This window comes from Aythya marila (genome assembly GCF_965140915.1).
Source record: "Aythya marila genome assembly, chromosome: 9".
Taxonomy (NCBI): Eukaryota; Metazoa; Chordata; class Aves; order Anseriformes; family Anatidae; genus Aythya; species Aythya marila.
Window position 1 is genome coordinate 24,272,430 of NC_139050.1, and position 13,920 is coordinate 24,286,349.

Here is a 13,920-nt window from a genome sequence, read left to right on the forward strand (position 1 = left end):
ACGTGGAAATGGAAGAACTTCAATTTGCAGCTTGTAGTCAGTGTGTTCGGTGTCTGGATGAGAGGTTGTGATTTTTCTGACAGATAAAAACGATCAATCCTTTCTCTCACATGCTGTGGTAGGAAGCTTCCTCTTCTTGGCAGATGGAGAGGGAGTTGTAATAAAAGTTTGTTTTAAACTGCGCTGTTTTGATCAACCCTTCTCCTTCCTCTCTAGTGTTTGTCTTCATAGTAGCCCTCAGTAATTTCAGATGTAACGCTGTCTCGTCTGTCAGCCTGTTTGTTACTGGAGATGCCCCTTTTCTTTTTACCCCCATGATCTGTTACCAATCTCGGCTTTCAGGCATCTTTCAGCAAGAGACTTGTATGGTAAGATGCCGTACTGGGGATGCAAAACAAACAAGTCATAAATCTCAGTCTATTGCTTGGCTTTTGTGCGTTTGTTTGCTAGCTAGTGACGCGTAGTAACAGCTCCCAGTGAGCGGGTAAGCTGTGTGTGTACTTGAAACCCAAGTTAATTCTAATTTTAGGTTCTCAAGTTTACAGCATCCCTTTAACATTTCAACAGTTGGGAGCCAGAAGAGGCTTGGGTGGTGCACCAGCAAATGAAATGTGTGCCAAGATCTTCTCAGTGACACCGGATAAGTAATTTGACAAAAGGTACTTACCGGCAGCCTTTTCTCTGTTGTGAAGTTACCATGCATCTCCTAAAAATCCCTACCTGTGGATTAAGCCAGGGTTTAAAGGGAAAGCACCTTGTTTAATACAGTACAGATCTATGCATAGCAATGCAGGTATAAAAGGGTTGTTTAGAGCTGAAATAATTATATGGTGGTGAAGTCTGAAGTACGCTTGTCACACTTCAAAACACTTGCTACTTGTGGTAAGCTAGTAGTAAACCAAAGACCGAGTACTTTCTAAAGTTGTATTTAAAAAAAAAAAAAAGCCTAGCCAGCTGAATAGGTTCTGTTTCAGCACAGAAGAGTTTTGTCCTTCAAAACAGCGAATGTGTTGTTTCAGAATTAATTATTTCTCAGTGAGAAACCAAATAAGGCTTCATACAGGCCCTTAGCCCTAACTTCCCCTGCTTAGAAATGGTGGGAAGGAATAGTTCCTTACGCTAAGGGAGTTTCATGTTTCCCCCCCCTGCTGAATTAACGATGGGAGGGAGGGAGACAGGGAAAATGAAAAACTACACCTAAACCTGGGGGTTTTAGAGCTGAATCTTAATTTTGTTTAACAGTAAATTACTTTGGGGGGGTTCAGTTCCCTTAGTGAACATGTTTCTGTGAGCATCTGATGTATTAACTACAATTCTAGATCATTTAAATGAAATGTCAAGTTCTACCAAAAACCAAATCCATTGTCATGAGAGCTGTTGCTCAGAATTTTGTAATGAGGAGCTACCAGAGGCTGTTGTTCCAGGCATGCAGATCCTACCAACACGCGTGCAATAATAGTGCGCCTGCTTAAAGGGCGGAATGAAAGCTGTCTCTCTTTCTGGCTTTAAGGTGAAATTTACCTTTTTCCAGGAGGTCTGGCACTAATCCAGCCCTGAGAGAGCTGAAGCGCTGCAAGGACAGTCTACAGAAAAGCTGAGGTATCTCACAAGTTAACTGAGCTCACGCCTGTCAGCGCGTCACAGAAGGTTCACACATTTCTGTAGAAGTTGTAGAAAAGCTGTGATGTTCTTGTGATTAATGTGACAGTCCACCTGATGTCACTGTTCCTTCACGATAATGGCCTGAAGGGCAGTGGGTTCGGCTGCTGGAAGGAAAAGGTGGCTATGAAGTCAGGAAAACTGGGTTCCGTTCTTGTCGATGCTGATGTAGTTTCTGTTAGGTTGTTTTAAATGCAAATGTTATACCTTCAGGGAAAATAAGACAAGGCTTTGGTCTTGATGTTAAGGACTTGCTGCTGGTAACCTCTCCTGCTGGCAGATTCCCCTCCCTGCACTTCACCACGGCCGCTGACTTGAGCTGCGTGCTGCCAGAATAGCTCTCAACATGGGTGAGGTTCGTGTAGCTTTCAGAGCTCTTTTGGCAGTGTTTGCTGTAGCTCATTCCAAAGCATAATTATGTAGCAAAGAATATTATTACTTCCAGAATTTACCTGTTTTTAAGTTTTCTGTATTTCACCTTCATCATAAGCTTAGGATGGGAACCTGGTTAAAGCAGGAAGAAGAGATGAGGTTTAAAACTTGTCAGGATCTCAGTTCCATGGTGAAAAACACAGCTTAATCAAGAAAGGTGTCTGCATAATTTGAATATTCAGCTTTATAAGATGAAACAATTACGTGTGACAACTTCTTATGTTGACTAAGATGCTTTAGCTGTGCTAGGGATTGGAAGGACGTGAAAGACCAAAACTAACCAGTGTTTAGTGACAAATTTTATAAGAGAAGGAAACTAGTTAAGCTGTAAATTACTTGGCAGGTTGTTTGTATACCGCTTAGCATGATGTGCCTTCATGTTACATAGGCTGTAATGATGGTGGTTAACACCTTCATTATTAATGTTAATTCATACCTTTTTATTGGGTGGATCTGAGATATAAAGGGCTGCAACTTTTAACCCATACCTCTCCTGAAAATAAGTTGTGCTCATGTAAGGCAGCTTGTCATATTTAAGCCAGCATGAATGCAGCAGAAGAGAAAGCCCTCAAAGACATTGTTTGAAGCTCGAGGTTTGTTTTAGATTTTTTTTCTTAAAATATGAATATCGTATTCAAAACAATCCCGAATTAGGTCCTTTAGGAGTCTTGAATCCACCAAGGAGCAGAGATGTTCAAACACTTTGGTTTAGACAGCACTAGACACAGAGAGGAATGGGGGCAGAGCCCTGGCCTCCTTGGAGACGCAATATCAGGACAACTTTCCCAATTTCAAGTTGTGTGTCACTTAGGGAAATACCTGGAAAAGACTCTGTGTAGATACTCGTATATCGGAGACCTCATCCAGGACGACTACTACGAGGCTGTTGCACAAAGTACTTTGAGCTGAGCAGAAAAATTAGGCAGAAGACTTCAGCCAGGCAGGACTGACCAATTTCAGGTCGGCTTTGGAAAAGGAAGCAGGTTGTCTGTAAACCCAATGTTGTTCTAAACACACACGTGCAAGATGGAATATGTTCTGCGGGATGCAGAGGCCAGGAAGCGCTGACAAGTTCATCTTGGAAACAGGATTTTCAAGTCAGATAGCAGGCAGATAACTCAAATTGCAGCCAGATGTGAGTAGCAGCATAGACAAAATGTGGATGTCAGAGTAGCAAAACCAGTAAAAGTTAACAAGGGTCCCCAGCTTATCTCAGGCCTCAAAAATTGTTAGAAGCAATCGGTAGCTGAGGAGATGATGTTCTGTGCAAAACAAAATCATTATCTTCATTGCCTGTAGGAATTTTAAACTATTTGTGTCTATAAAATAGGGATTACAGCTTTATGAGATGAGTTGTAAAAGTCCTACAGTAATAAACCTTCATAATGAGGAAGCTGCGCATCTACTATAACATCCTAGTTGTAACGATCAAACAGTTCACAGTGAACAGCCTGAGCTGTTTTACTTTAGCAGTTATTTATTATTTTGTTCTTTAGTTTCAACTCTTGCTGAACCAGTGTTGTTAAGTTGTATGATTTAAATGTAAGAGTCCTTTTAAAAAGTTGGTTAAGCACTGACGTGAACAATGCTTCATGTGTGCCCATGTTTCTTTCTAGGTCTGAACTATTCACAAAGATGGGAATGGAAAGGACATTAGAACACCGTATTGGGTAAATGAACTTAAATTAATGCTGCTTGTTTGTTTGAAGCCCACATTTGCGAATACAAAAATTAATTCATTTTTTTGTCAGAAAGTCACTCAGCAAGTACACGTAGCACATACGAGTGCACGCTGTGGTTAGCAGCCCTGGGAGAAAGCAACGAGCGCCTCTCACTCTTGCATCTGCTGCTTAATAAAAACCTGCAAGCAGCATCTGCAAACACCCCAATCTTCTCCCGTGTGCACACACCCAACAGCTCAACCCCCAGTGACACTGGGAAAAAGGCGTGTGAAATGAGTGCCTCTCTCTCGCGTGGCACGCAGTGACGTGAAGGATTGGATATTTTCTCGTTAAGCACGCAACTGCTGTGACATTGATGTGTAGGAGATTAACCAGCCAGCCCCGCGCCTCAACAACAACCTCCCACTCATGCAGCTTGTGCGTGTGCACAGCCAGGATAAATGATGTATGGGGTGCTGTGGCTGTTCTAACACACCCAAGGATGCCAGTGCCTGGTCTGGATCAAATCTGCACGGCCAGCTGAGCGTGCCCGGCTTTGGCACTAGCAGATGCAGAGCCGTGGCCTTACGCTGTCAGTGCGGCACCTCGGGCTGCTGCTCAGAGCAGGGCTCCCAGGGGCAGCGTGCCCCAGCAGGTTGGCGTTTGTGTTCGTGCTGTTTTGAAACAGATTGCAAAGCAGAGTTTGAAAATAATATTTAAATCCTATCCTGTAGTTAGGAGCCATAGTGACATGCCAGGAAAAGATCTGAATGAGTGAAATTATTGAGTATTCTTCTCTTTGTTTCCTTTTCTGGTTTTGGGGGCCTTCTGCCCTCTCCAGCTCACACATCCGAGCCCTCGGGGTCGTTGCTGTCACTGGATGGAGCAAACAGCTGAGCTGGCTCTGCTGTCACTCGCAGCCAGCCAGGAGCCAGCCCCGAGGTAGGGTTGCAGCCTGCAACCAGGGCAGCTCCACAGCCCGTCCTGTGCCAGCTGTTGCAAAAGAGGCAGCGGGAGGTTCGGCAGCCACAGCAAACAGCCAGTGGGTTTGCGCTGGGAGGACAGGGAAAGGGCGGCAATAAACAAAACTCACAAACACGCCCAGCACAACTCCTGGCTCTTCAGCCTGATGCCAGGTTCCTTCATGTCAACAAATACTTCGGCTGTGTGTGTAGTTGTGCTGTAATTTAGGCATTTACATGCTTACGTTAGGGGCTGACCGTTTTGAAACCAAAGGGTCGTCTTGACAAATGGTTTGATAATTGATGCGACTGAAACACTGCGTTCCCTTCTGTTCCTGAACCTCGCTAAAGGCACTACACGTCCTGTGCATGAGAGCTCTTAGGAGAAAATGCAAGAAATCTATCACTTTAGCCATTCTATTACTTTAATAAAACTTAAAATGGGATTATCAGCAGGAAGCGTTAAATAGGCTTGTTGTTTAAACAAACGTAGCTGGGATTGCCTACGTCCTGTCAAAAGTGTTGTAAGTTTAAACTCCTTTGCTTTCACAAATAAGCTGTTTTCATATCCTCCCTCATTTTCCCCTAATTATAAATTGGGAAAGTAACTGTACCTGGTGTTGAAATGACAAGTAATGTGATGAGTGTTTTAGTTTGTTTTGTCACAGTCTGTGACCAAATCTCGGTTCCTGAGTAATTTGATTGCCACTTCCTGGGAGCATCCTGCTCTCCTGAAGGAGAGGATATTCGAGGAGCAGCGCTGAGCTCAGAAGTTGGAGGGGGACTCACTTCAGTGCGGGTGGGAGCAGAGCTGGATTTTTGTCACCCTGTGTGTGCTCTGCCTGTTCTGTGGGGCTGATGCAGAGCACTGATCTGGTTCCCGATTTCATTGTGGTGGTGTCCCACCCCAACCAGCTCCTATGTCCCCCCTAACAAGCTGGCAGCACAGGCACATCGTGCTTCAAAGACGAAGGCATGGACTTGAAAGGGGCCGACTGTAGGATGCCCGGTATTTTACTTACAAAACCTGAACTCTCAGGAGCTCGTGTTCCAGGCACTATTCAACAGGAAGAGTGTAAAACATCCCCACCGCAACTGACCGTGTAGTTTAGTATTTCGCATATGAAACACGTGCTTTACCAGACTTCTAAAAGTAAAACAATTTTTTAAGTCCAAGAAGATCAAAATTTTATTTTAAATTTGTATGGAATTAACCCCCTTCATTTTCAATAAACCAGCTGTGTTGTTTACATAATGGTAACGAACCAGTCAAATAATTCACCGCTAAATAATTGAGGCAAACGGAATAAATACTAAAATCATCACATGTATATATACGTACCAAGACTAGTTACATGGAAGCAGCTTATGGTTGTAAAATGTCATACAGAATCTTTCATGTATACATCTTTCCTATCAGGAAAGCTGTGGTGGACCAGACCAAATACATGCCGTGTGATTTCTGAAGGTGAAGACTCCATATCCAAGCAGCTCTCCCTGGAATAACAATATATGCAGCACAGCCGTTTCTGTACCAAACCCAGCTCCATAACTGCAGACAGTCTTTAAAACTGAAAGCTCTTTAAAAAGCAGTCAGTCAAATCATAAAATCAAGGACTGGTTGAAACAGTTTTGGCAAAATAATTTGTTGTCACAGAGTCCCAGAACACAGAAGAAAACTAAGAAATACTGTGGAGTAAAACAGTGTTTGCACACGCCCTGAACCTGTCTTTCTAAACAGAAACAGAGTGTTAAAAAAAAAAAAAAACACTTCTTGGATCCAGAAGCCAGCGTCAGGTTGGCAGTGTTACTTCACGATAGAAACAGCGTTCTCGTGTTGGTTTCCAAGCAAGTGCAAGAAGAATTGGAAAGCCGTGCTAACGTGGACGGGGATAAAGAGGTAAGCAGTGTACGAGATCATCACCAGCATGGTGATGTTAAAAGTGTAGAAGAGCAGCTTTTCCCAGGGCTCCATGAGGTAGCTGCAGGTGATGAGCTCGAACTGGCAGTACAGCCAGTACAGATAGTACTTCATGCTCTTAAAATCCATCTTCGCCTTTGCGCAGCTGCTGGAAGGCTTCTCTATGGCAATAAAGGAGAGTTAGTAGAATAGAAACCTTTAAAAAGGGGGGAAAAAGAAAAAGAAGAAAAAAAAAACTGTATATATTTATATATGAATAAAATATGTCAAAAATGTATATGTATATAATATATTTTTATATATCTTTAAAATGAAGAAAAAAAGTCTGTCCTATAGGCTGCACCTCCATCCTATTTGGTTTGTTCAGACTGACCAGGTTTGGTAAATGATAATTTAAAACCCAAGAGAGCTGAAATCCCAAGACCACAAAGCACCTTAAAGCACAAAAGATGACACCAGATAGAGACAGCCTGCAGCGAGCCATTCTTTTACCCTGTCCCATAAAAAGCTCCCTTTGCATTTCTTTTGCCCTTTCTGCCTTCACTTCTAAGTCCCATGCAGACCACTGCACAATGGGAGCTGCACCAAGGAGACTCCGCAGACGGCTTCCCAGAAACTGGTTACCCAATAATTGCTACGGGTTCGTTCTCCAAACCAAGCTACTTTCATAACTTTGCCTTGAGCTGGATTATTTCAGACTCTGTTGAAGCAGCTTAATTCACAAAACGCTCATCCCTTTCTCTTCACCGCTCATGGATTCTGAGGGGGAGCTTGGTGGAGGTCTGGTTTCTGCCACTGCAGCTGGAATTTTAGGTCTAACTCTGCGGCTGTCACCAGAGGACAAACTGGAAGTGTGCAGAGTGCTGCACCTACAGGACTACAGCACCAAGCTGGGCACGGACCGTGCAGCTCCTGCTGCAGCAGAGGCTGGTACAAGAATAAGAACATAGACGTTTATTGTAAAGCTTTGTGTTCAGACTGATGCTAATCGTTATTCAGTGATACATCCAGTAGCTATGAGAGGAATACAGACCTGGGGAAGTGAAAGGAAATCGGGACTAGGTCGGTTACTGGTGCTTCACCTCACTTGGTAAATAAGAGGAGACAAAACAAAAGCTGCAATTCCCCACTTTTAAATTGGGAAGTTAGAACTTCTGGTGGTGTCATGAGTGCGGAAAAAATCTCATCCCACAGAAATTAGATCAAATTTCATAGATCTAGATAGAGATTTTATCCCAACATAAGCCACTTCTAAAGTTTTTAGAGAAGCTTTGCCTTTTTTTTTTCCATTTTACTCCCATAGTCTCTGCATTTCTTCCCCACAGGTGAGATAAACTAGGTAATGCTTCAGTAGTTAAGAATTGTTATTAACTACTTTTAGTAATATCCTTATTCTGTCAGCCACACTTTTACGCATTACAGGCAGTTTTTGCTCCACCAAATTACACTTAAGCCTCTTACCAAAGAAATGCATCACCAACCTACCTTAAGGAAAGGCTTTTCTTACAAAAAAAGGGCGCAGATTCTGCAAAATTAGGACTTACCCCTTCACCTCTCCCTGCTGCCAAAACGTTTGGATGCGAGCTGCTTCCCGACGCTCCTGCCTCCTGCAGCTGAGCGGCTGCCCCACACATGGAGCAGCAGAGACAATTACCTTTGATCCTCAATTACAGAGTGTGGCCTCCACACCCCGCCCCTCTCCACTCTTGCTGAAATCTCCTCTGGCCAAAGCTCTGCCTTATGCAACAAGGACACCCATCGCCTGGCTCGGCACCGCGCTCCAGGCAGCGTTCGTCTGACAATTTGGACGGAGTCAACGCTGAAGATTTGCGGGGAGGTAGGGACACGCCAGGCTGGAAGACACTTTTTAGGAGAATCAGCCCAAAATGTTCACAATTAGTGTTTTCCCTCGTTACGAATCTCAAAAACTCCACCTCTGCTCCTTGTGGGACCTCCCGAGGCAGCTGCCCCGGTTCCTACAAGGTGCAATTTGATGTCTGTGCAGAGCTGTGGTGTCAGAGTCACGGAGCCACAAAAATGCAGCTCAATTACCATGTCACAGAAAAGCCTCGGGTGAAGCCACCACCTCCTGCAGCCTCGGCTTGAAACCCCTTTCCGAGAGCCCCCAGCCCTCGCCGTGTCGGTGTCCCTCCTCCAGGCCTGCTCCGGGAGCAGCAGGGTGGCAGAAGACGGGGCTGAGATTTGGGTGAGGAAAGGCGCTAAGTTTGCCTTAAAAACGCTGCAGAATTAAACCAAGCCGTGAGTGCTCGAAGCATTTTAATGATCTAATTTGACAAGTAAATTAGGTAGAGATCTGCATAATACATTATGTTCCAAACTATCTGCCTGCAGTCAAATCATCTCCAAATATGAATCAGCTTCATTGGGGAAGAATATGCCACAAGCAAGGTTCGGGCATCCTTGCCGCACCTTCTTTCTTCCCTTAGCAAACAGCCTGGGCTGATCTGTTAGGAAATGCCGACCTACTCCCACAGCCTTTTTATTTCCATGCTTTCCAACAAAATCAGGCTTTTTTATTCAAAACCTGCCTGGTTCGCATGGAAGTTTCAGAAGTGGTAAACCAGCGCCTCCGGCAGCGGTTCCGATGCCCCATCCCAGCAACTATTTTCCCCCAGACCTCCTCAGCTGGGTGTTGCAGCAGAGCACTGGGGGTGGGAGGAGGCATTTTTAGGGTTTTCCCAAACACAACCCCGGAGCAGCGCCGGCTGGCTCCCCGCAGCGCCCGCATTTTGGCAGGCCAGCGTCCTGCTCCATTTCGCTCACCCTCCGAAACAACGCAGCGAGCGGAGCCCTGGCTGGCTTCGCTTTGCCCCTCGCAGCTTCACAACCATCAAAGTTTTCCCCCGAAGCCAGAAGCCGTGGAAGGGGTCGGTGGCGGTGCAGGAGCAGAGGCCTGCTCACAGCAATGAAATGTTCAGCTCAGCAGAATCCAGCCGTGACGTGATGCTGGAAGCACGGCGGTGCAGAGCCCCAGGCGCGCTCTCCTCCGTGCTTTCTGCGCAGCCACTCCTGCTGCTTCTCCCAGCTTCTACCCCGGGGGGGAACAGGAACTGGTGAATACCTTCCACAGCTCATAATCACGAGTATGGCTTCATTCAAAGTACAAAATGTGCCTGGAATGCCTACCTTTTGTGCCAGCATTAGCCTACACGCTTAAAGATCCTTTTATCTCACAGAGAATAACTAGAAGTAGCCTTCAAGACTAAAAACAAACAAACAAAAACCCACGCTGTACTTGGTGATACACAGATGGGTGACTGGAGATGCAAGGATAAAGCCTTTTATTGCAGAGTGGGTTTGCTGCAGCCCCAAGGAGCAGCAGAGACCTCCCCAAGGAGCCCCCTGCCCGGAGGGGCTGACCCTGTCCCCTCTTGGACCTTTCCGGAGCCGTGCGGAGCCTTGGCTGCAGCTCTCCGACACAGATGGGTATCGGGAGCCAACTTATCTGTGCTCTAAGAAACCTGCCCCTGACTCACAGCGTTGCATCAACACAAATTTGCATTAATCTGGCAAAGGGGAACGTGAGGAGGGCAGGGTAATGTCATGAGAGCTTTATTGCAAATTCCTGAGAGCCATCAACAGCCACCCTTCCTCCTCCTTAACTAGCAGTGTCCAGCTCCGGGGTTATTTCATTAACAAACCGGTCGCTGCCGCTGCTGGTGGAACAGAAACTGGGGACGGGAATGCACACAGCAGGCTGCTGGGCTCTGCCTCCCTGAGCCCCACACCTCCATCCCGCGGCATCCTGCTGAGCTGTCCCCTTCTCAGGCCCTCTTCTCCCTCCGACGGTGTGAGCACCTGCAAGGCAAGGATTTAGGGACGTGAGCCTCTGCAGCCACCAGAAACGATGGATTCTGGTGGTTTTCAGGCTTTTTAATGCTGTTGCCCAGGTTTGCACCGAGGCAGGCAGGTAATTAAAGACCAAAACGCCTTTTTACTGCTGCTCGCTCTGGTTTGCAGGCAAACAAAGTTGAACCCAGGCACATAAAAGGTCGTGCAGTGACACATCGCTCATTCCTTTTAGCATGGGAAACGTGAATTAAAAGATCAGACCAGAAACATTCAAAAGAAATCACCAGCCCCCTCTTTTTCAGCTCAGTGAGGCTCCCCGTACAATAAAGCAGAGACTTTTGGTTTATGCAGCATTTAGCAGATTAGCTCCATAAGCAGAAATTTGTTTTGTTTCCCATTATTTTGTGCCTTACAATGGGATTCTCTGAGGTCTAAGAAGGAGTAAACCCACACTGAGTGAAAAAACTTGTAGAAAACCAAGCTGAAAATGCCTGCCGTGGCTCTGCCTCACACCTGAAGGCTGCAGGAAATGATTTATCTGCCCATTTAAAACTAAGACAGTGGAAAATAATTGAAGCAGAAACTTAAGGCGATCAGGGCAGTTTTCTCTCTGATCTGCCCTGTGTCTGTCCCACACAAAGCAGGACCCAGACAAGCTGGGTTTGTCATTAAAGCACCCTTGAGTTCCTTTGATCCCTTTTGGCCCCAGCACCATTTGGAAGGCCAGCTCTGGGCTCTTTCCTGGTGTCGCTCCTATCACAGGCTCCAGAAACAAGGCTCCCTCGGTTTGAGCTCTTGCAGCTGCAGCTCTGAGTCCCTAGCACGGTTCTGTTCCGCACCAACCTCCTCCTGCCCTCTCCCTTGAAATCGGGAACGTGGCCAGGCCTGGAAGGACACAGCCGTGCTCTTCTCACCCAGCCGCAGGTGCTGGAGGAAGGAGGGGATGGAAACACCCCCCAGGGGGGCAGGAGATGCTGGGAGGCTGGGCAGGCCAAGGCAGCCGAGGCTAAGATGAGCTTCACCTGCTGTGGAGTCACACCGCCGGATAATTTGCTCGCAAACGGTGGCGCCAACCTCCTCCCATGAACATCTGCAGCTTCTGATGCTTATCCTGCGTCCTCAGGACACCTGAGCACCGGCTTCAGAACACGAAGAAAACCAGGGATAAGGAGGGGCTCCTACAGTGCGATGTCAGCCTGAGCTGCCAACCACATCACGCTGCAGCAGAGAGCCAGAAGAACCCACGCCGCTGTTCTTGGAAAGGAGCAAAAATGCCCTGTCGTGAAGAACAAGCCAGTTCTTCGAAAGGCTCTGCTCTGCATGATGTAAAATATCTGGCATGTGGATCCACACACCCGGGCACGCAGGTTTAGCTGCCGTGGTATCACCCCTGGAATCAGGCTGTCAGACACCCACAGCAGCACAAGATGAGGACGGGGACTTGATGGGGACTGTATCTTGATGGGGATTGTATCTTGACGAGGGCTGTATCTTGATAAGGAATGTGCCTTGGCTCCAGCTCATAGGCCATTTGTAATGCAAATAACGTGTTTTCATTATTACATTGTTGTCTGCCTGAATCATCCAATTTCCCAGCATGGTGCTTCACACCTGGTTAGACCAGTTCCAGAACTGTTTTAAGTCTGCATCAAGACATATGTTTAAGTTAGTGAAACCATGGACACTAATGATCTCCAAAAGCATAAGGAATATGCATAGCAGGCCCAGAAGGATCAGGGACACACTATTTTGGTATGATGTAAGATGAGTGTTTGTGGGCTTCAGCCCACCAGCGTCCCACCAGTATATCAATCACTCTCCTGTAGGGCAGTCTGCTCAGCTGAGCATGGTGCATTTAGGGATAGAAAAGCTAAGGAAGCCTCCATGATCCTGGATCGAGCAGCTAAGCTCTGTGCTTTCTCTCTTGATGCTTCTCTGGGCAATGTTCACCAGTCGCAGATCCTTTCTCTGGCGTTGCTGATGCTGTGGTGTCACTCAACACGTAACTGATGTTGTTTCAGGTGCAAAGCAATGATAACAGAAATGGAAAAACTGCCTAAAAAGAGTTTAAAGTGTTGAACTGTACAAATACAAAGCCACAGCTGGGTTGCAGAGCTGAGTGCACAACATGGGGCTGAATGGGGAGCTCTCCTATGACCAATATTTTCCTGTTCTGTAATTCCTAGAATCATTTTTAATTTAATTTAAAATTAAATTTTAAATTAAATTAAATTAAATTTTAATGTAGAGTTTTAATTTAAAATAGGGCTAATACAACACTAGCTCTCTTGCAGACCTTGAGCACAGTATGTATGAAAACAGACTGAAGTACTAAGGAGAGCTCTCACTGTTCCCGCTGAGGAGAATAAATTTCATTCAGCTTTTAATAGAAAAATAGGTGTGCATACAGCAAACAAGATGCACAATAACAGTCATATTTGTGAGAAATAGTGTGCCCTATGAAATTTAGGCACAGTGGCACAGGATGGGAATCAGAGGCTTTGCATTAGTACTGGTCAGGGACATCGTATCGTCCTGCGCTGCCTTCTCTTCTTGTTGCTTCTCCCCTCCTTATTCACATCAGCAGTGTGTGCACCTGTGGTGAACAGTCTGAGCACACATTTCAGCGATACGCTTCAGCGAAACTCCACCTTTAATTAAGAACTCTGAAGCTGATTCAGGTGTCCTCCTGCAGCAAACCTGAGCCTGGAGAAATGACAGAAAGGTAACGCAAACTTCAGCTGTGCTGCTGGCAAATACAATTGTCTGCCACATGTGTGTGGAGCAGAGCGCTGCTATACATAGGCTCCGGGTGGCAACAGCTGCGGTCCCCATGTGCTCCGTTAGCATTTTCATCACATTTCCAGGAAGGCGCTCAGCTGCCTCCTTCTGTCAGAGGCAGCGAGGGAAGCCCAAAGCCTTCGTGACCTAGCCCAGAAGCAAAACAAAACAAAACAGTGGGCAAGGATTAATTTTAAATCATCATAGCATGTAAAATTCGTCATAGATCCCCTGTCTAATGCTGAAACCACAGGAGCTTGGAGTATGCAAAAGAACATCGGTTTGGGAGCACTGAAAGGACTCCGGGTGCTGTTTGCATGGTGTTTGCGCCCAGGAGCACCAACATCCCTGCAGCAAGAACCAGCTGGCCATCAGCAGGTCTAAGGACTGTGTTTTTGGGAGGAAAGACAAGTGACTCGAGATCTGTTTTTTTAAGAGAATATGCAGGATGGAAGGATGAGCTCGGTGGTGATGTCTTGCTGTCACTAAGGTGTGCCTTAAAATCCCCAAACCCACGTCCCTTCACAGGGAAGAATAACGATTCTCATTCATGCCTCGGTTGGGACATATAAAGCCTGCTTGAAGGTTTTACCACGTTAAGGGAAGATTTCAGGGCCGAGCTGGGTGTTTCAGCCCAGCCCAGTGCCACATCCAGCCGCAGCTGGACTCGGTCTCGCTCTGAGGAGTGGGC